The sequence below is a fragment of the Schistocerca nitens genome, chromosome 7 (genome assembly GCF_023898315.1).
Source record: "Schistocerca nitens isolate TAMUIC-IGC-003100 chromosome 7, iqSchNite1.1, whole genome shotgun sequence".
NCBI lineage: Eukaryota > Metazoa > Arthropoda > Insecta > Orthoptera > Acrididae > Schistocerca > Schistocerca nitens.
Window position 1 is genome coordinate 505,244,963 of NC_064620.1, and position 22,401 is coordinate 505,267,363.

The window sequence follows — 22,401 nt, forward strand, 5'->3', positions numbered from 1 at the left end:
CGAACAATATTCCATTGTGAACAATTTTGACAATATTCAGGTGCATAATATTCAGATGGATAATGTATATCATCAGGTATATCAATTTGAACTGCTTTTTCGAATTGTTGAACTAGTCTACTATCATCATTTTGTATTTCATTTTGAATGTTACTAGTGTTCTTTGAATAATATCTATTTTTTCTATCTTGATTTATACATTTCTTACATATAGATCTTGGTTTACCTAATTTCATTCCATATTCTGATATATCTTTTATCATCTCACATTTAGTACATTTTTGTACTGTTTCATTTTGAATGTTACTGGTTTTCTTTGGCTGATATCTGTTTTTTCTATCTTGATTTATACATTTCTTACAAATTGACCTTGGTTTACCTAATTTAAGTCCATATGCAGATATATCTTTTACCATATCACATTTGGTACACTTCTTTGATATGTTGTCCATTTATTATATAAAAAAATGTAAGTATTTGTTGTCCACTATTTGTTGTCTATGTTTTATATATGAAAATATATTGTATATTATTGTTTCATCATCATTCATTGTATATATGTATATATTATATAAACATCATTATTAGTAATTGTATATAAGTAAATAATTAGAATAACCAACACCATCTATAATTGTATGTATGTATATATGTTGTATATATTATATTTATTAATGTATGTATTCTATATATTTAGATTATTGTTTCATCATCATTCATTGTATATATTATGTAAACATAATTATTTGTAATTATATATGTATATATTTAGATTATTCAACACCATCTATAATTTATATAGTATTATCTAAAAGAGACACTTTATGCATTTCCCTAATTTTGTGGTTGTATCATTGTAAAAATATGAACAATAGCTGATTTCGATGTAAAATGGTCTAAAAATAGCATAAAATAGGGTTTAAATAGCTGATTTTGGTAATTGGGGTAGAACATACATTTCCTATCTACTATAGGTGGATACCGATGATGTGCTGTGTTGGTATTTGAACTTCGTCACGGATGAATCGTTCGACTTCAAAGGCTCGTGGTCGTGCGTAGTCGGCCTGGAAGCTGATCTTGATGGTAGCTTTTCTGTACGAATGAGCCATGGTGACTCAGTGTTAACGCACGCGAGTATTAGCTGCGGCGAGGAAGTAAACAAACTACGCGCGCTCGCGACTCTGCGGACGGGACCGTGACTCTGCCGACGGGACGTAAACAAGACGTCCTCGCCGCTCACCGGCCGAAAGCAGACTGACTAGCTAGAACGTCTTTATATACAATGTATTTTACGAAACCCCACAAGAAAAACTCCAGAGGCGTCAGGTATGGCGAACGAGCCGGCCACGACACATCTCCTCCGCGCCCAATCCAACGATTTGGGGATTGTCTCTGTAACTCATTTCTTGCCATCAGCGAAAAGTGTGCCAGGCACCCTTCGTGTTGATACCAATTTCTGTTCCTTGTTCCTAAAGGTATTTCTTGCAGTAACAGACCAAATGTTTCTTGCAGGAATGTGGTGTACTTCCTGCAATTAAGATTTCCTTCGATGAAATAGGGGCCTATAATTCTGTCCTCCCGAATCCCACACCATACATTCACTGAACACGGTTTTTGGTGTGCAACTTTCCGCAACCAACATGGATTTTCAGTTGACAAATAACGCATGTTATGCAAATTAACATTTCCGTGCTTCTTGAATGTAGCCTCGTCAGTAAATAAAATCAAATTAATAAATGTGTCATCCCTCTGAATCTGAAGTTGAGCCCATCGGCAGAATTAAGTTCTACGCATACAATCCGTACCAGTTAATTCTTACTGATATGGTAAGGGTGATATTTATGGCGATGCAGAACACGAACAACACTACTCTGGCTCATGCCAGATTCCCCTGCGATTTGCCGCGAACTGACACAAGTATCTCTAACCACAGTGGCAAGAGTACCAATTTCCGTTTCTTCCTTACTAAATTTCCTTTGCCGGGTATGTTTCCAATACGTTAGAGATCCAGTTGTTCTCAATTCATCATACACATATTTAAATGTAAAACATTTAGGATACCTATGACGCCGAGGATATCTTTCAGCTTATAAGTCTCTAGCTGTCACTGAATTTCGTTGGCTTTCCTCGTAAATGCGAAGCATATCGACTTGTTCTTCGAAGGAATACATCATTCACATTCTCTTGATTCGGTGATACACATCTTAACATTCCTATTAGTGTTGTATTGGGAAACCGTCGAATGGTGTTTACATGTCAATGGCACGGTAGATGGATATGCCGTATTCGGCGCATATTTACTATCTGCACGATATACGAGAGAGAATTGTCAGAGCATATGCGTCGATAAGTGCAAAAGTAATAAGGAATACCACTAAATCCATGATAAGAAGATTGCAGCACTGCACTGATACCAATGGTCATCACTTCGAACACCTTCTGTAAATGAACGTTGATGCCACCTTTCTGACCTTCGTTGACTTCCAAAGACATTACTGTTACACATCATTGGATTCTTCTCGATAGGTGCTATCTGAAGATAAGTACCAAACTATAGCATCCCACTTATAAAAACAAAATTGACCTTCATAACTCTGACGCGACCCCACCTAGCAACAAAAAACCAACGACATGGCTCTGAGCACTATGGGACTCAACATCTTAGGTCATAAGTCCCCTAGAACTTAGAACTACTTAAACCTAACTAACCTAAGGACATCACACACACACACCCATGCCTGAGGCAGGATTCGAACCTGCGACCGTAGCAGTCCCGCGGTTCCGGACTGCAGCGCCAGAACCGCACGGCCACCGCGGCCGGCACCAACGACATACTGTGGCCCCCGTTGTCCCATGAAACGTTTGTCCCACAAACTTTTCAGCTACTATCAACTTTCGGAGTTATTCTAGGTAGCAATAGTTAGCGACTCACTGAATGAACGAGCAAAATTATGTTGTTATGCCACACGTAGTTCAGAATATGTGATATCATATAAATTGAGATACATGAAAATCTAGCTTTTTATTAAAACGGAGCCTAAAGTACCCAGAATACAGTTGTCCAGTGTTTGTTAACGAGAGTACTTAGTGACTTTCAACCAACTTTACACATAATTTCAGTCCTTTTCGAAACTTATTCTCACTTACAGTCCTAGAAAATGATGAAAGGAAAATACGAGGCTGGTTCGTTTTATGCAGAATTCCAACACACCATATTATTCCACACTCCTTTGGCTACAAATCCCTGTTACTCAATATAATCTCCATTCAATGCGACGACCTTACGCCATCTTACTGGGTCCGCAAGAAGAACTTCAAGCGTTCCACAAGTTCTTAAATGAAATTCACTCCAAAATCAAATTTACCTTGGAGGTTGGGAGTGAGGTGGGTCTCTCGTTCTTAGACGTTTTGGTATACCGAAGATCTGGTAACACTCTAGGTCACAAAGTGTAGAGAAAGCCGACCAACACAAATAGGCATTTAGATGTCACTTTGCACCACCACCCAGCCCGGAAGCATGCAGTTCTCAACACTCTGTCTTCACGTGCCTTCCGTATCAGCGATGACCACAACCTGGAATCGGAGATGGATTTTTTTAAAGAGGACAATGAAGGCAAATGACTATTGTACTTTCAACATTGCAGCACAGTCAGCAATCGTGATAATCTAATATATAAGAAACTACCAGCCTCGATTGCGGTAATGAAACCAACCTTCACCTAGGTTTCAGCCCAAGTAATTGAGCCTTCGTAAGAAGATATACCTGAATCTATAATTTGTCTCAGAGGGCATGGTCTAGAAAGAAAACTGAAACAGTCTGAATAGGCGTAGTCACATTTTAAAAATGCGGTACATAAGTACTAAGTCAACTGATTGTTTTTATATAGCAAATGGCTATGATAGTTGTTCAATCGACAGGGCTTTTATGTGGAATATCAATCACGCTAATAAGAATGACGGGGAACCTACTTCTCACTCCGTTAGGTTACCGTTCGTTTCTAGGGTCACTGATCACATGACCAGAATTCTAAAGAAAAATGGTATCCAGACATCTTTCTTTAGTCAAAACAAAATAAAATATTTTTTCCGACGGAAAGCGGATGCACCTGATTGCCTCCACAATGCAGGCGTCTGTCGAGTGACATGTGGTTGCAGCAAAGTGTGTATAGGCGAAACGGGAAGAAATATTAAAGAATGCATAAAGGAGCACCAACGGCACACGCGGCTAAAACAAAGTGTAAGATCGGCATTAGCGTAACAACATGAGAACTGTGGCTCTGCCACCGATTTTCAAAGGTACGTGTGCTGGTCAAGGAAACCAACATTTATGGAAGAAAGGTCCGAGAAACGGTTGAAATTTCCAAGAATGCATATAATTTCAGTTGAGAGGACGGCTATAGGCTTCCGGCATCGTGGCTCCCCGCCGTCAAGGAAGTAAATACGCGCTGCAAGTGACCTCGGCGGACAATAATATTTTGAGTAAACATTCCCCCTCTCTTGCTCTGTCCGTTTCGCATCTAGCCAATGACGATGGTCAACCAATAGCAGTAGGAGGAATTTCAACCAACAACCCTCCTCCAGCGTAAGTGTGGAATAGTGCCTTTCTATCCAACGACGATGGGCTACCAATAGTATCCACAAGAGTTTTATCCAATAATACCCCTTCTTCTACATCAGCGCGGGAATATTAGCCTATGACGATGGACCACCAATGGTAGCCACAAGAATTTAAACCAATACTCCCACTTCTCCAGCACAAACGTGGGAAAACTCCATTTATGTGGTATAATCACAAATTAACAGTTTTTGTATGTTTGCGTATGTACTGCGGAACCTTACTGCTTGCCAAATTTCGTGATTCCACGTCATCGATATGTTGACCTAGAAACAGCTTTCGACAATGTCAAATGGTGTAATATGTTCGAAATTAAGAAAGATGGGAGTAAGGTATTGGGAAAGGCGGGTAATTTACGCTATGTACAAGAACAAAGAGGGAACAATAGGAGTGAAAGACTGAGGACAATGCTCGCTTTAAGAAGGGTGTAAGGTAGGGATGCAGTCTTTCACCGCTGCTGTTCAATCTTTACACCGAAGAAGCAATTATGGAAATAAAACAAAGGTAAAGAGTAAGATTAAAATTCACGATGAAAGGAAATTAATGGTAAGATTCGCTGATGACATTTCTGTCCTCAGTGAAAGTGGAGAAGAATTACAGGATCTGTTGAAAGAGTACAGTATATGGATTGAGAATAAACTGGAAAAAGACAAAAGCAATGAGAAGCAGCAGAAATGAGAACAGCGAGAAGAAGTGATCACGAAGTAGACGAAGTTAAGGGATTCTGTTATCTTGGAAGCAAAATAGCCCATGACGGACGGAGCAAGGAGGGCATAAAAAGTAGACTACCACAGGCAAGAAAGAGGGTATTTCTGGTGAAGAGAAAGTTACTCGTATCAAAGATGGGCCTTAACTCTAGGAAGAAATTTCTGAAAAAGTACGTTTGGAGCACAGCACTGTATGGTAGCGAATCATGAACAGTGGGATAATCGGATCAGAGGAGAATCGAAGCGTTTGAGATGTGGTGCTACAGAAGAATGTTGAAAATGAGGTGGACGGATAAGGTTAGGAATGCGTAAGTTCCCCACAGATTCGGCGAAGAGAGCAATGTATGGAAAACACTAACAAGAAGAAGGGATAGAGTGACAGGACACGTGTTAAGACATTAGGCAATAACGTCCATGGTACTAGACGGAGGAGTAGAGGGTAAAAAATTGAGGGAATACATAAATTGGAATAACTTGAATAGAACAGATAATTGAGGCCGGAGGGTGCAACTGTTACTCTGAGAGCAAGAGATTGGCACAGGAGAGGGCTTAGTTGTGGGCCGCATCAAACCAGTCAGAATACTAATGGAAAGAAAGGGGTCAATGGGGAGTACCCTATAGGTTTTGATGAATGAGTTTGCGAATATCGAAACATGGGGCGTTAATGACTTCATCTTTTGACTTCATTGACTTAGAAGCTTAAACTTTTTGCACCACCAAGGGATCTCAGACCTTAGTATTTGACATAAATTTCAACTTGATACCTCTACCCATTCCTGAGAAACAGGGGGGCTTAACTGACGGACAGACAGTGTTCGGACGACAAAGTAATTACGATGGTTGGAACTTAAATAGTTGCAACTACTTATTGACAAACGATACAAAAGAGTTACATGTTTACACCTGTTACTGTCCTTCAAAGTAGTCACCAGCGTTGTGATGAACCCGTTGCCAACGATGTGGAAGGCGTAATATACCTGTCGAATCTATGTAACAGTTCTGAAGCGAATGCCACGAAGTGGTTCCTTCATCTTCGGAATCAAATCAAAGTCACAAGGACTTAAGTCCGGGGAGTGTGGTGGATGGTACAGTACTTCCCAGTCCCATCGACCGAACAGAGCAGCCACAGCTTGCGCTGTATGCGCCCGCTCATTGTCGTGCAAAATGATGGGTGGGTTGCGCAGAAAGTGTCGCCGCTTCTTTCGCAAAGCTGGCCGCAGGTGATGCTCCAAAAACGAACAGTAATACTGTGCGTTGACGGTCTGCCGTGGACGAACGTAATGCGTTATGATGAAACCATCACAGTCGTACACGAGAATCACTATAACATTAGACCGCTCCATTCGCACCATCAACAGAACAGGTTTTGCTAACGTTATACTTCGCCTTCCACATCATTGGCAACGGGTTCTACACAACGCTGGTGACTACTCTGAAGGACAGTAACAAGTGCAAACATGTAACTCTTTTCTATCGGTTGTGAATAAATAGTTGCCGGCCGCGGTGGTCTCGCGGTTCTAGGCGCTCAGTCCGGAACCGCGCGACTGCTACTGTCGCAGGTTCGAATCCTGCCTCGGGCATGGATGTGTGTGATGTCCTTAGGTTAGTTAGGTTTAAGTAGTTCTACGTTCTAGGGGACTGATGACCACATATGTTAAGTCCCATAGTGCTCAGAGCCATTTGAACCATTTTTTTTTTTGAATAAATAGTTGTCACTATTTAAGTTCCAACCCTCGTATGTAAGGGTTTTTTTTAACGATTTTGTTGAAATATTAGAAAGTTGCTGAGAAAGCAGAGAATTTTGCACAGTCGTTTTAAACGTAGTCACTGCCCCGCTGACAAACAGAAATTATGCGAAATGAAAGCAGCTGTCAGAAGAACAATGAGAGACTCTTTTAACGAATTTGAAAGCAATATTTTATCTGCAGATTCTAAAAATAACCCCATAAAATTTTGGTCGTACGTAAAATCTATGAACGCTACAAATAATTCAATACCTTCTCTTGCTGACAGTACGGGTAATGTAAAATGATGATAAACAGAAGGCCGAACCGTTCCCCCTTTCAATTATCGAACAAACGAAAGGATGGTTGACATAGTATTTAGTGTCTCTGGGATTGTAAAACAGTTAAGATCCTTAGACGCCAGAAAGGCATCTGGCTCAGACGGTATCCCCGTAAGATTTTATGTTGGCTATGCTACAAATATAGCACCATTGTTATCCGTCATCTATCAGAGATCATTGGAACGGCGGAAAGTTCCACGGGACTGGAAAAAGGCCCACGTCATAGCAATCTATAAAAAGGGTAGAAAATCGGATGCACATAATTACCGGCCAATTTCACGGACATAGATTTGTTGTAGAATCGTGGAACGTATTTTGTGTTCAGACATAATGACCTTTCTAGACACTGAGAAGCTCATCTGCAGAAATCAACACGGTTTTAGGAAACAGCGGTCATGCGAGACACAGACCGGCCCCAGGTTGATGCCATGTTTCTCGACTTTCGAAAGGCGTTCGACTCAGTTACACACTGTGGCTTGCTACAAAAAGGGGGCGCTTATGTTCTGTCCAATGACATATGCGGTTGAATAGAAAGTTTTCTAACAGACAGGGAGCAGTTGTAACCTCCCCGCAAAATATTTTAAATGTAAATGTAAATGGAGCCTAGCTAGCCTCGCCACAAAAAATAATAATAATTATATGTGAATGTGAGCCAAGAGTAACCGTCCCACAAAATATAATAACTTACAATTAAATGAATTTTTAAATATTGTAACCTCTGAACAAAATTGATTTTAATGTAACCTCTGAACAAAATTGGCTCCCATTTATAGTCTCTGTGCAAAGAATGCATTCACACTTAATATTCCCACAAAATTCTTTTCTCATTTAATGTCAAGTTCGGAATAGAAAAATTCCTAAACACCAAAAATAATAAAAAAGTTTAGTAACCTGATAAATTTTATGAGGACAGCAGCGCTGCCCTTCGGCCCTGTATTCTGAATAAAAAAACAAAAATTCTTACCTCAATAAAAACCGCAATTATATCTGCTCTTAAGTTGCAATTTTTCGACTCAGCTTCGTGCAATGCTTCGTATATATATATATATATATATATATTTTTTTTTATTATTGGAAGGAATGATCATGCATTTGAAATATTCTTTAAATTGAAATGAATGCTTTTCTTTAAAAGAGTTGCTTTATATTATAAAAACTATTATTGGGGCATTTCTTTGAACAAATGAAATTACAATTAACATGCATTATTAAATATGCGCAAGGCAGCTTCTTTACCTTCTACAACAATACTCTTCCTTCAGAGTCCTGACCAGAGTCGCGAGCAGAGCACACAGCCGACGCATGCCGACTCCCCGCCGACTAGCACGGACTAGCACGGACTGGAAACAACAACAGACTGACTACTACTACTGTCGACTCGCGCGGTCAAGCGCAGACTAGCAACAGCTAACGATAAACTACTCTCTGGTCAGAGATTCTGTCATGCCTCGCCCATCGCCGGCAATGTATACGTCTTTCACAGTATGTCGTCCAGAACGGGGTAACTTCAACAGAAACAAGAGTAACTTCAGGTGTGCCCCAGGGCAGCGTAATACGTCCTCTGCTTTTTACGATTTACATAAACGATCTGGTTGATGGTATTGACAGCGGCCTTGGACTGTTTGCCGATGATGCTGTAGTCTACAGGAAAGTAGTATCACACGAAAGTTGTGGACAAATCAATGAGGATTTGCGGGAAAAAAATGCGTGGTGTAATGACTGGCAGTTATCTCTCAATATTTGTAAGTGTAGCCTACTGCGTATAACAAGGCGAAAATCCCCATTAATGTATGAGTACAAAACAAATGACCAGTCTATGGAAGCGGTAACATCAGTCAAGTATGTGGGTGTGACTATTCAAAATGATGTCAAATGGAATGATCAGATTACACAAGTAACGGGTAAAGCGAACTCTAGATTGCGGGTTTATTGATAGAATCCTGAAGCCATGCAGTCCTTCAACAAAGGAAATAGCTTACAATATGTTAGTTCGTCCAGTCTTAGAGTACTGTTCGTCTGTATGGGACCCTTACCAGTAGGGTCTGATTCAAGAGATTGAGAAGGTCCAAAGAAGAGCGGCAAGATTCGTGACTGGTACATTTAGCGATCGCGAGAGCGTTACAAATCTCATAGAAAGTTTGAAGTGGGACACACATTCAGATAGACGACGCGCTAAACAGAAGGGGCTGCTCACTAAATTCCGAAATCCAATCTTCACCAAGAATGTCGAGCGTATATTACAGGGTGATTCAAAAAGAATACAACTTTAAAAATGTGTATTTAATTAAAGAAACATAATATAACCTTCTGTTATACATCATTACAAGGAGTATTTAAAAAGGTTTTTTTTTCACTCAAAAACAAGTTCAGAGATGTTCAATATGGCCCCCTCCAGACACTCGAGCAATATCAACCCGATACTCCAACTCGTTCCACACTCTCTGTAGCATATCAGGCGTAACAGTTTGGATAGCTGCTGTTATTTCTCGTTTCAAATCATCAATGGTGGCTGGGAGAGGTGGCCGAAACACCATATCCTTAACATACCCCCATAAGAAAAAATCGCAGGGGGTAAGATCAGGGCTTCTTGGAGGCGTGCTACATTTTCATCACTCGTTCTCGGCCGTCCAGAACTTTTCCCTTTGCACAAACACCCATCCTCTATAAACTGTTTATACCAACGTTTAATACACCACCTATCAGGAGGTTTAACACCATACTTCGTTCGAAATGCACGCTGAACAACTGTCGTCGATTCACTTCTGCCGTACTCAATAACACAAAAAGCTTTCTGTTGAGCGGTCGCCATCTTAGCATCAACTGACGCTGACGCCTAGTCAACAGCGCCTCAAGCGAACAAATGTACAACTAAATGAAACTTTATAGCTCCCTTAATTCGCCGACAGATAGTGCTTAGCTCTGCCTTTTGTCGTTGCAGAGTTTTAAATTCCTAAAGTTGTGGTATTCTTTTTGAATCACCCTGTATTACCACCAACTTCCAAATAGCGTAATGGTTCAGATGCATCTGAGCACTATGGGATTTAACATCTGCGGTCATCAGTCCCCTAGAACTTAGAACTACTTAAACCTAACTAACCTAAGGACATAACACACATCCATGCCCAAGGCAGGATTCGAACCTGCGATCGTAGCGGTCACGCGGTTCCAGACTGAAACTCCTATAACCTCATGGCCACATCGGCCGGCAAATCGCGTAATGATCATTCATTCAAAGGTGAGGGAAATAAGAACTCGTACTGATGCCTTCTGACAGTCGTTCTTCCCTCGCGATCCGCGAGTGGAACAGAGGGGGGGGGGGGGGAGGGGATATGACTTTGGCGCGAATTGTGCCCTCCGCCACACACCGCTTGGTGGCTAGCGGAGTATATATGTAGGTGTAGATTCCGGTACAGAACCCTAAAAATTGCACTTCACGAATGGCTGTAATTTTTACGCCAGTTAGGGTCGGCCGCAAGACCAACGTACCACCGGTGCGACAATCCGCCGGCTTAAATGGCGACAATTAGCTGTCGTTACCCGGCGTGAGAGCCGGGCCTTGTCCACTCGCGCGCCGCCAAATGAGGCGTGGAGCTGCAGCGGGCAGCTGGGCATCAGCGAGGCTGCTTGGGGCTGGCGGCTGGCTGTCCGTTTACGGCGCTCAGAGCTGGCCAGCGCTACATACGGCTGCACTCATCTGCTGCCTGGGGAAGAGGTCAAGGCGGCGTCAGCTCTGTGAGAAGAAGTGCTCCCTGTGTCGAAGCTGTGCCTTACTGGTAGCTGTCCCAGAGAGTTCCAAGGGGCGTCTCCACCACTGCCAACATTCACTCTCAACACCCCTCCTGAAAGCTCTTCACATCGACGTCTTTGCATGCTATTTCTGGAGGGACAGTTATTGTTGTAGGACGTGGAGGTACAGAATAATTCGAACAAAACTTTCCATTTAACAAGAGTCCAATTTTTATTGATTAATGATATACTCTGGTGTTCCGAAATTCCCGTTACAAACTTCTATGCCGGCCGGAGTGGCCGAGCGGTTCTAGGCGCTACAGTCTGGAACCACGCGACCGGACGGTCGCAGGTTAGTATCCTGCCTCGAGCATCGATGTGTGTGATGTCCTTAAGTTTGTTAGGTTTAAGTAGTTCTAAATTCTAGGGGACTGATGACCAAAGAAGCTAAGTCCCATAGTACTCAGAGCCATTTGAACCATTTTGAACGAACTTCTAGGACGGTATTGTAGAGGGGATTGAGTACATTATATTTTGAATAGGAACCTATGTCCGGAAATTTATCGTTTCCGTTCTACAACTGTTTCAGTTTAGATGTGTAACGCTCCACATGTGCTGAGAGAAAGAGAAAGGTCTCAGAGCTACTTGAGTCCTGGTATGCAATAGTGTAGACAGGATGACGCGTACTACGTCTACTGACGTCTCTTAACATCTGCCTTACTGCGAGACACACTGAATGCCTTTGCGTCTCCGATACACTAAACTTGATCCGGTACGTATTTTCGAAATACGCAGACGTGTTCCATGTGTATGGCGAAGCTCGAGGTGACGGAAGAACTGCTAGTCGGCTGTATCACGAACGTTTTCCGAAATGTAGCACGCCACTGCACAAACTTTTTCACGCCCAAGTTACGCAGCGGCCCCGAGAAATAGGTACACTACTGGCCATTAAAATTTGCTACACCAAGAAGAAATGAAATGATAAACGGATATTCATTGGACAAATATATTATACTAGAATTGACATGTGATAACATTTTCACGCAATTTGGGTGCATAGATCCTGAGAAATCAGTACCCAGAGCAACCACCTCTGGCCATAATAACGGCCTTGATACGCCTGGGCATTGAGTCAAACAGAGCTTGGATGGCGTGTACAGGTACAGCTGCCCATGCAGTTTCAACACGATACCACAGTTCATCAAGAGTGGTGACTGGCGTATTGTGACGAGACAGTTGCTCGGCCACCATTGACCAGACGCTTTCAATTGGTGAGAGATCTGGGGAACGTGCTGGCCAGGGCAGCAGTCGAACATTTTCTGTATCCAGAAAGGCCCGAACAGGACCTGCAACATGCAGCCGTGCATTCTCCTGCTGAAATGTAGGGTTTCGCAGGGATCGAATGAAGGGTAGAGCCACGGCTCGTAACACATCTGAAATGTAACGTCCACTGTTCAAAGTGCCGTCAATGCGAACAAGAGGTGACCGAGACGTGTAACCAATGGCACCCCATACCATCACGCCGGGTGATACGCCAGTATGGCGATGACGAATACACGCTTACAATGTGCGTTCACCGCGATGTCGCCAAACACGGATGCGACCATCATGGTAGCCGGCCGAAGTGGCCGAGCGGTTCTAGGCGCTACAGTCTGGAACCGCGCGACCGCTACGGTCGCAGGTTCGAATCCTGCCTCGGGCATGAATGTGTGTGATGTCCTTAGGTTCGTTAGGTTTAAGTAGTTCTAAGTTCTAGGGGACTGATGACCTCAGATGTTAAGTCCCATAGTGCTCAGATCCTGTTGAACCATTTTTTGAACCATCATGGTGCTGCAAACAGAACCGGAATTCATCAGAGAAAATGACGTTATTCCATTCGTGCACACAGTTTCGTCGTTGAGTACAGCATCGCAGGCGCTCCTGTCTGTGATGCAGCGTCAGGGGTAACCGCAGCCATGGTCTCCGAGCCGATAGTCCATGCTGCTGCAAACGTCGTCGAACTGTTCGTACAGATGGTTGTTGTCTTGCAAACGTGCCCATTTGTTAACTCGGGGATCGAGATGTGGCTGCACGATTCGTTACAGCCATGCGAATAAGGTGCGTGTCATCTCGACTGCTAGTGATACGAGGCCGTTGGGATCCAGCACGGCGTTCCGTATTACCCTCCTGGACCCACCGATTCCGTATTCTGCTAACAGTCATTGGATCTCAACCAACGCGAGCAGCAATGTAGCGATACGATAAACCGCAATCGCGATAGGCTACAATCCGACCTTTATCAAAGTCGGAAACGTGATGGTACGCATTTCTCCTCCTTACACGAGGCATCACAACAACGTTTCACCAGGCAACGCCTGTCAACTGCTGTTTGTTTATGAGGAATCAGTTGGAAACTTTCCTCATGTCAGCACGTTGTAGGCGTCGCCACCGGCTCCAACCTTGTGTGAATGCTCTGAAAAGCTAATCATTTGCATATCACAGCATCTTCTTCCTGTCGGTTAAATTTCGCGTCTGTAGGACGTCATCTTCGTGGTGTAGTTATTTTAACGGCCAGTGGTGTATCTTCACCATGAGAAGGCAGGACTGTCGTTATCCACGGTAACGCCGCCGCGCGAATTTGAAGAAGATGCAGTGCATCGCGTTGAAGAGATCCAAACAACGAGTACTCGAAAAGTTGCGCATGCAACGAGTGTTAGTGAAATTATCGTCTAGGACGTTCTGCGTGAGCAGCAATTACTTCCGTATCACTTACAAAAGGTAGACGCTGCGGTTCCAGCCGATTTTCCACAACACATTGCCCACTGCTCGTGGTTCCTGAACCACTGTATCGACACAAATCTGTGTCCACGTCGGATTCTGTTCAGAGATGATTGTTAAGTTCACTAGGGACTGTGCTCTGAATTCGCTAAACAGCCGTATTTCAATAGACGAAAATCCTCGTGCCACGCATGTTACCGCCTCAGGATGCAATAGACTCTGAGGCTCTCACAGACCTTATTACCCAACTCCCCCGCCCATTTCTCCTTCTGGGGGACTTCAATGCTCATAATGTCTTATGGGGCTCTACGACTACTTGCCCCAGGGGTCGCATTCTGGAAAGCCTCATGGCATCCGAAGAACTGTGCATCCTCAACTCTGGTGCTCCCACTCATTTCTGTACTGCTTCTGGGTCGTCGTCAGCTATTGACCTTTCCTTTTGCTCTCCAGCACTCGCGGATTCTGCTCTGTGGGAGGTTGCTGCAGACCTCCATTCTAGTGACCACTTCCCCCTTTGGATTCGCCTCCTGAATGAGACTGTGGCATTACCAGTGCCGCCCAGGTGGCACGTCTGCAGAGCTGACTGGACACTTTTCAGCGATTTAGCTGTTTTGGAACACCGTGCCAGCGTCCACGAATGAGTCGACCATGTTACAGCCGTGATCTCCCATGCTGCTGAATTGTCGATCCCACGGTCCTCAAGTCATCCCAAGAGGCGTCCTGTCCCTTGGTGGACCACTGAGTGCCGCTCAACCATCCGAGCCCACCGTGCAGCTCTGCGCCGCTTCAAGCGCCGTCCCTCAGCTGACAATCTTGCGGCCTTTCGGGTGCAAGGGCCAAGGCGCGGCGAGTGATTAAAGAGAGCAAACGACGGTCATGGCAATCGTTCCTGAACTCCATCTCCCGCTCCACTAGTTCTACAAAAGTATGGGAAGCCATCAGGAGGATTTCCGGGAAACGCAGCCAACTACCTGTCACGGCATTGCTGCATCAGGGTTGTCTACTCACGGCGCCGAGAGACATTGCCCAGACACTGGCCATGCATTTTGCGGAATCTACTGCCACTATTAACTGTGATCCAGATTTCTGCCGCTACCGCACTGCCATCGAGAAGGATCACTTGGACTTCCGGTCTCCAAATTCTGAACCCTACAACTGCCCCTTCACAATGTGGGAACTGGATTCGGCGCTGTCTGTGGCTCATGGTACTGCGCCAGGTGATGATCAAATCCTGTACAGCATGCTGCAGCACTTGTTGCTGCCATCCAAGGAAGTTCTCCTGAATTGTTTTAATATGATATGGTCATCCGGCACGTTCCCTGACTCGTGGAGGGAGGCGATTTTGGTTCCCCTCCTCAAACCCGGGAAGGACCGAATGAATCCCAGTAGTTATCGGAGTATTGCTTTGACGAGCTGTGTCGGGAAGACATTGGAACGCATGGTCAACCGTCGCCTGGTTTGGCTGCTCGAGACCAGGCAGCTCCTTAGCCCCTCTCAGTGTGGCTTTCGGAGATGTCGTTCAACTATAGACAACTTGACCCTGCTTGAGGCGGCCATCCAGCAGGCCTTCCTACGTAACCAGCATTGTCTAGGTGTATTCTTTGACATTAATAAGGCGTATGACACTACTTGGCGCCGCCTTATCCTCAATAAACTCCATCAGTGGGGCTTTCGTGGCCATCTCCCCATCTTCATTCGGTCCTTTCTTTCCCGCTGCCTCTTTCGATATCCGGTTGGTTATGTGCTATCTGATTTGTACGTGCAGGAGAATGGTGTTCCTCAGGGAAGCGTTTTAAGTGTCACCCTCTTTGCCGTCGCCATTAACAGTATCACGTCCACTATCCGGAGTCCTGCCCAGTGCTCCTTGTTTGTGGACGATTTTGCTGTTTTCTGTTCTTCCTCCAGTCTTGTCACTGCTAGTCGGCAGCTGCAGCTTACGATAAAGCGATTAGAGGCATGGACTGCGAAGACGGGTTTTACCTTTTCTGCAGACAAATGTGTGTGTGTTCATTTTAATCGTTCTCGACGTCTTTTCACCTCCCCTGAATTGCGTCTGAGGGATACCATTCTTCCTTTTAGAGACACTGTGAGGTTCCTGTGCCTCACTTTTGATTCCAAGTTGTCGTGGTTGCCGCACCTTAAAGACCTCAAGGTGCGGGCCCTGAAGGCGCTGAATATTTTGAAGTGTCTGAGCCATCGGTCCTGGGGAGCAGATCGGGCGCGTCTGCTGCAGTTTTATAGGGCTTTCGTCCGGTCGCGTCTTGACTATGGATGCACTGTGTATGGGTCAGCGAGGCCTTCGTATCTGAAGATTCTTGACGCAGTACACCATGAGGGCATCAGGCTGGCTACTGGTGCCTTCCGTACCAGTCCCATCCCCAGCCTGTGTGCTGAGGCAGGGGAACCGCCGCTCGCCATCCGGCGGAAACTCCTCATGGTACGACGGGTGTGTCAATTCCTTGCCTGTCCTACCTCCCCTGCATACCCTACAGTTACCCGACCGCCTATGGAACGTCTCTTTTCCAGTCGTCCAAGGGCAACGAGACCATTTGGGATTCGTGCCAAGCATTTGCTTGAGTCCCTTGGTGTGGAGCGTGTGGCACCCCAACTCCAGGGTTTTACCCGCCTGTCTCCCTGGTTGCTCCAGAGGCCCAGCGTCCTTTTAGACTTGTCAGAGTACCGGAGGAGCTACACTCCTGCGTTTGTTTTTACCTCCTTATTTTACGATATTTTAAACTAGCATGCCGACCATGTACCAGTATTTACTGATGGCTCTAAACAGGGGGACTCTGTTGGTTGTGCTGTTGTTTTCCCTGATCGAGTCGTCAACTTACGGCTTCCTGCAGCGTTTACCATCTTTGATGCCGAATTGTTTGCGATCTTGCGGGCATTGGAGCAGATGAGATGTGTTCCCAGTCTTAAGTTTCTCATCTGTTCTGACTCCCTGAGTGCCCTTCAGACCATGCAACACTTGTACCCAGCGGATACGGTCGTCCAGAACATCCATGATGCCCTACTCCACCTGCAACGGCAGGGGAAGGAGGTTTCCTTCTGCTGGGTGCCGAGGCACGTGGGTATTAGGGGAAACGAACTGGCGGATGTGGCTGCCAAAGATGCATGTTCCCTCCCTCACGTTGTTGAATGTGCCGTCCCCCTCCATGCTGTTACCTCCCTTTTGCGTTTTCGTGTTATGCGTCAATGGGAAGAGGAGTGGCTGGCAGTCAGTGAAAATAAGCTGCGTCTGGTCAAGGCCACCACGCGGCCATGGCGTACGTCCTACCAGTCATGCAGGCGGGATGAGGTTCTCCTCACTCGCCTCCTCATCGGGCACAGTCCCTTAACGCACGGTTTTTTACTCCGGCGGGAGGACCCCCCAATCTGCAGTGCTTGTGGCGTCCAGATTACTGTCCGCCACATTTTACTTGACTGTCCTGTATTCTCTGACCAGAGGGCGGTGGTTTCCTTGCCACCGGATTTGCCCTCTATTTTACAAGATGACGCAACGACTGTAGTTAAGGTCTTACGGTTTTGTGTCCTGTCCAATTTGTTGCCTCGGATTTTAGGGAGAGGATTTTAATGTGCTGCTGGGTGACTGGCTCACCCAGGCTTTAGGTAAGAGGTCCGCCAGTCACGATTACCTACTTGTTTCACTTCGATTTCTGTTCTCTTTTCCTTGTGTTTCCTTTCCTTTTTTAGTGCGTTTCTTCTCCTCTTGTTTTGCCTCTGTATGTGAGGATTTGCAACTGCGTCAGGTCTGTGTCTTTTAGCCGTTCTCCTTGTTCGCTGTCCGTCTTCGTCCCTTCACTGCATGTGTTCCTGTTTCTATGCGTTTGGGCGCTGATGACCACGCTGTTTAGCGCCCGAAAACCTCAAACCACACACACACACACACACACACACACACACACACACACACACACACACACACACACACGCCACGTATGTTGAGGGATTTTAGCACCGGTTTGGTACTAACGTGTGGACAGAACGGATTGCCGATGGCCATATGACTGGGCCATACATCCACTCACTGAAACTAACTGGTTCTGCATACTTGATCTTCCTACAAAACGTAATGGACCCGTTATTGGAAGCAGCGCCACTGAATGTCTGTTAGGAAATGTGGTTTCAGCACGATGATGCACCACTTCACTTCTCGCATGCGGTTCGGAGACACCTTAACAAACGAAATGGTGAAAGATGGATAGGCCGACGTGGTCCATCTGCGTGGCCGACGCTATACCCGAACTCCTATGGATTCCATCTTGTGGGGACGTATGCAAAGTTTATCTTACAAGACTCCGGTAGAGACAGAGGAAGATCTGCTGGCACGAGTTATGGGCCGCGCGAGATTAGCCGAGCGGTCTCAGGCGCTGCAGTCATGGAATGTGCGGCTGATCCCGGCGGAGGTTCGAGTCCTCCCTCGGGCACGGGTGTGTGTGTTTGTCCTTAGGATAATTTAGGTTAAGTAGTGTGTAAGCTTAGGGATTGATGACCCTAGCAGTTAAGTCCCATAAGATTTCACACACATTTGAACAATTGAACGAGTTATGGCCGCTGCACTAGACGTTGAAGAGACACCAGGCGGGATGCAGAGTGTGTACCAGAACATGGCTCGTAGGTACAGTGGCTGTAACAACGTTGGTGGTCGCCACGTTGAGTCGCTGCAGTGCTGCATCAGAACTGTTCCCTACGTACAGAATGCTGGATTCTTTTTTGTTTTGGGACTGATGACCATAGATGTTAAGTCCCATAGTGCTCAGAGCCATATTTTTTTTTGTTTTGGAGTAATGCGAACACGTAATGTTTAAATGATAATACGAACAAATGTGTTTAAGTGATAAATGGATGTTTCGTTAAGTATCCTTTCGAACTGTTACCTCATAATTGTACTGCGTCACGCCTAATTCAATTTCTCAAGTAAAAGTGGATGTGTTAAACATCTGAAGTGAAACAGTAGTAGAACGGAAACGGTACGCTTCCGGACATGGGTTCCCATTCAAAATACACTCCTGGAAATGGAAAAAAGAACACATTGACACCGGTGTGTCAGACCCACCATACTTGCTCCGGACACTGCGAGAGGGCTGTACAAGCAATGATCACACGCACGGCACAGCGGACACACCACGAACCGCGGTGTTGGCCGTCGAATGGCGCTAGCTGCGCAGCATTTGTGCACCGCCGCCGTCAGTGTCAGCCAGTTTGCCGTGGCATACGGAGCTCCATCGCAGTCTTTAACACTGGTGGCATGCCGCGACAGCGTGGACGTGAACCGTATGTGCAGTTGACGGACTTTGAGCGAGGGTGTATAGTGGGCATGCGGGAGGCCGGGTGGACGTACCGCCGAATTGCTCAACACGTGGGGCGTGAGGTCTCCACAGGACATCGATGTTGTCGCCAGTGGTCGGCGGAAGGTGCACGTGCCCGTCGACCTGGGACCGGACCGCAGCGACGCACGGATGCACGCCAAGACCGTAGGATCCTACGCAGTGCCGTAGGGGACCGCACCGCCACTTCCCAGCAAATTAGGGACACTGTTGCTCCTGGGGTATCGGCGAGGACCATTCGCAACCGTCTCCATGAAGCTGGGCTACGGTCCCGCACACCGTTAGGCCGTCTTCCGCTCACGCCCCAACATCGTGCAGCCCGCCTCCAGTAGTGTCGCGACAGGCGTGAATGGAGGGACGAATGGAGACGTGTCGTCTTCAGCGATGAGAGTCGCTTCTGCCTTGGTGCCAATGATGGTCGTATGCGTGTTTGGCGCCGTGCAGGTGAGCGCCACAATCAGGACTGCATACGACCGAGGCACACAGGGCCAACACCCGGCATCATGGTGTGGGGAGCGATCTCCTACACTGGCCGTACACCACTGGTGATCGTCGAGGGGACACTGAATAGTGCACGGTACATCCAAACCGTCATCGAACCCATCGTTCTACCATTCCTAGACCGGCAAGGGAACTTGCTGTTCCAACAGGACAATGCACGTCCGCATGTATCCCGTGCCACCCAACGTGCTCTAGAAGGTGTAAGTCAACTACCCTGGCCAGCAAGATCTCCGGATCTGTCCCCCATTGAGCATGTTTGGGACTGGATGAAGCGTCGTCTCACGCGGTCTGCACGTCCAACACGAACGCTGGTCTAACTGAGGCGCCAGGTGGAAACGGCATGGCAAGCCGTTCCACAGGACTACATCCAGCATCTCTACGATCGTCTCCATGGAGAATAGCAGCCTGCATTGCTGCGAAAGGTGGATATACACTGTACTAGTGCCGACATTGTGCATGCTCTGTTGCCTATGTCTATGTGCCTGTGGTTCTGTCAGTGTGATCATGTGATGTATCTGACCCCAGGAATGTGTCAATAAAGTTTCCCCTTCCTGGGACAATGAATTCACGGTGTTCTTATTTCAATTTCCAGGAGTGTATGATGTACTCACTCCCCTTTAGAAGTCCTAGAAGTCTGTAATGAGAATTTCCGATCCTGTATATATGTTAGAACGTAGCCTAAATGATTACAGAAGGTGTTAAAGTTCAAGATTTAGTATCACAGTTTCAACTTCCTTCTTCAATACACTTTCCATTTCCCTCTGGTCATCTAAGCGTTCTTTTACGACGAGAGCGCTATTCGCAACTCGAAATACCAATTCGTCTCTTGTGTATACTTTTCCTTTGTATACTTCGCCTTTCAACCACCCCCATCTGAACAGTTAACGTCTACGTGACAATTTCTACCTGTCCATCTTCCGAGAAATGTTAGGTTCAGATGATGAATAACATGAATTGACAGAAATACCGAGCGAGGTGTAGCAGTGGTTAGCATACTGCACTCGCATTCAGGAGGACGACGATTCAAACGACGACGGTTCAAACCGGCGTCCGGCCATCCAGATTCAGATTTTCCGAGGATCCCTAAATCGCGCCAGCAAATGCTGGGACGATTGCTTTGAAAGGACATGGCCGATTTCCTTCCCCCTTCCCTGACACCATCCGAGCTTGTGCTTCGTCTCTAATGACCTCGATGTGGACTGGACGTTAAACCCAGTCTTCCTTCCTTCCTTTCCTTCGACAGTAATGGTCACGTTTTTTGACCACCGGAAACCTAAAATCATACTCACAAGATATGAACAAGGCGGTATAAGTACTGGCATTCAGGCTTATACACTGACAGTCTTTCTTGAAGTACATCAGCATTCTTTGGTGAGAGAGAACTGCCGAAATTCTAGAGGCATATTATCACCAACCACGCGAAACACATCAGTTAAGATGTAGGAGGACTAACAACTTACCGTCTACCCAACCCAAACGCCCTATGGCCGATACAGCTGTTGCTCTGTCCTGAAGGCACTCAGCCCGATAGTAACTTGTTCGAATCCTAATGGAAGAAATACATTTTGCCTGTTGGGTCGTTTGCAAAGATAGGAGCAAACGAGCGATTTAACAATAACTAGGCTGAACACTACTGCTCAGGATTAAATTCTAAAATTCTTTGTCGTGTATTACGTTTCGGCAACGATTCTCACGATCACTTCTGCAATCCCCTTGGTACTATTGAAATGGAGTTTACTATATACAGAAATTGGAGACGGCAAACCACAGCAGTGTGTAGTAAAAGGCGCAGAAATAACTTTTCTTCTTCTGCCAATAACCTGGATTTAATTGTGGCTCTCTCTTAGACTGAACTCAACCCACAGCTGCAGTCTCTAAGAAGTTGTCAATATCACTTCGTTCACTATAGAAATAGAAAATAGTATTTGGTCTCAAGCTTAAAAAGAAACTCGATAATGCTTGATTATGACGCTGCTATTCTTCAAGAATAAGACACCACGCCGCCTCTGGAAATGGTGTAGGACACTTGAGTGCGATGCATTTGTGACTTCCGCTTTTTCAACCATGTATCTCCTGCCCTCGAACAGTTACCACGTAGACAGTGGCATACCCCGTGTTTGTTCTACCGTCTTCTTGAACATTGCAGATCCTCTTACTTATCTTCAGCTCTTACATTAGTATCTGAACAGCACAGCAGAAATACTCATTCTGAGTAGAGGAGAACCCTCTCTGTGTTACAACATAACACTGCCATGCTCTGTAAATCATTTCCTGTATCAGTAACAAGATTTTGGAATGATATACCTCAAAATATCACAGAAATTAAATTCGTCGGAAACTTCAAAAGAAAGCTAATGGTTCAACTTCTACCGCAATAGTTACCTCTTCCACACAATCGTCTGCAGCTCACTCTTGTCAAAATCCACACAACCCACTACTCTGTCCTTGTTACACTGTTCTTTATTGAAAGTGTGTTGTTTGTTAACAGCTATTGTCAGTGTCACTTTCAATCTGCTCCTCTTTCATTATTCCTTCTCTTTCTGACGATGCAAAACACAGCTTCTAACGTTCTAAACTAACCAATAATGTTTAAGGCATTTTATTATTATTATTAATGTCAATTGTTATTCTTCACTGTTTTTATTTGTTTTGTTAGTTACACACACATAAAAAAAAATTTTGCATCACCTCGGTTCCGAG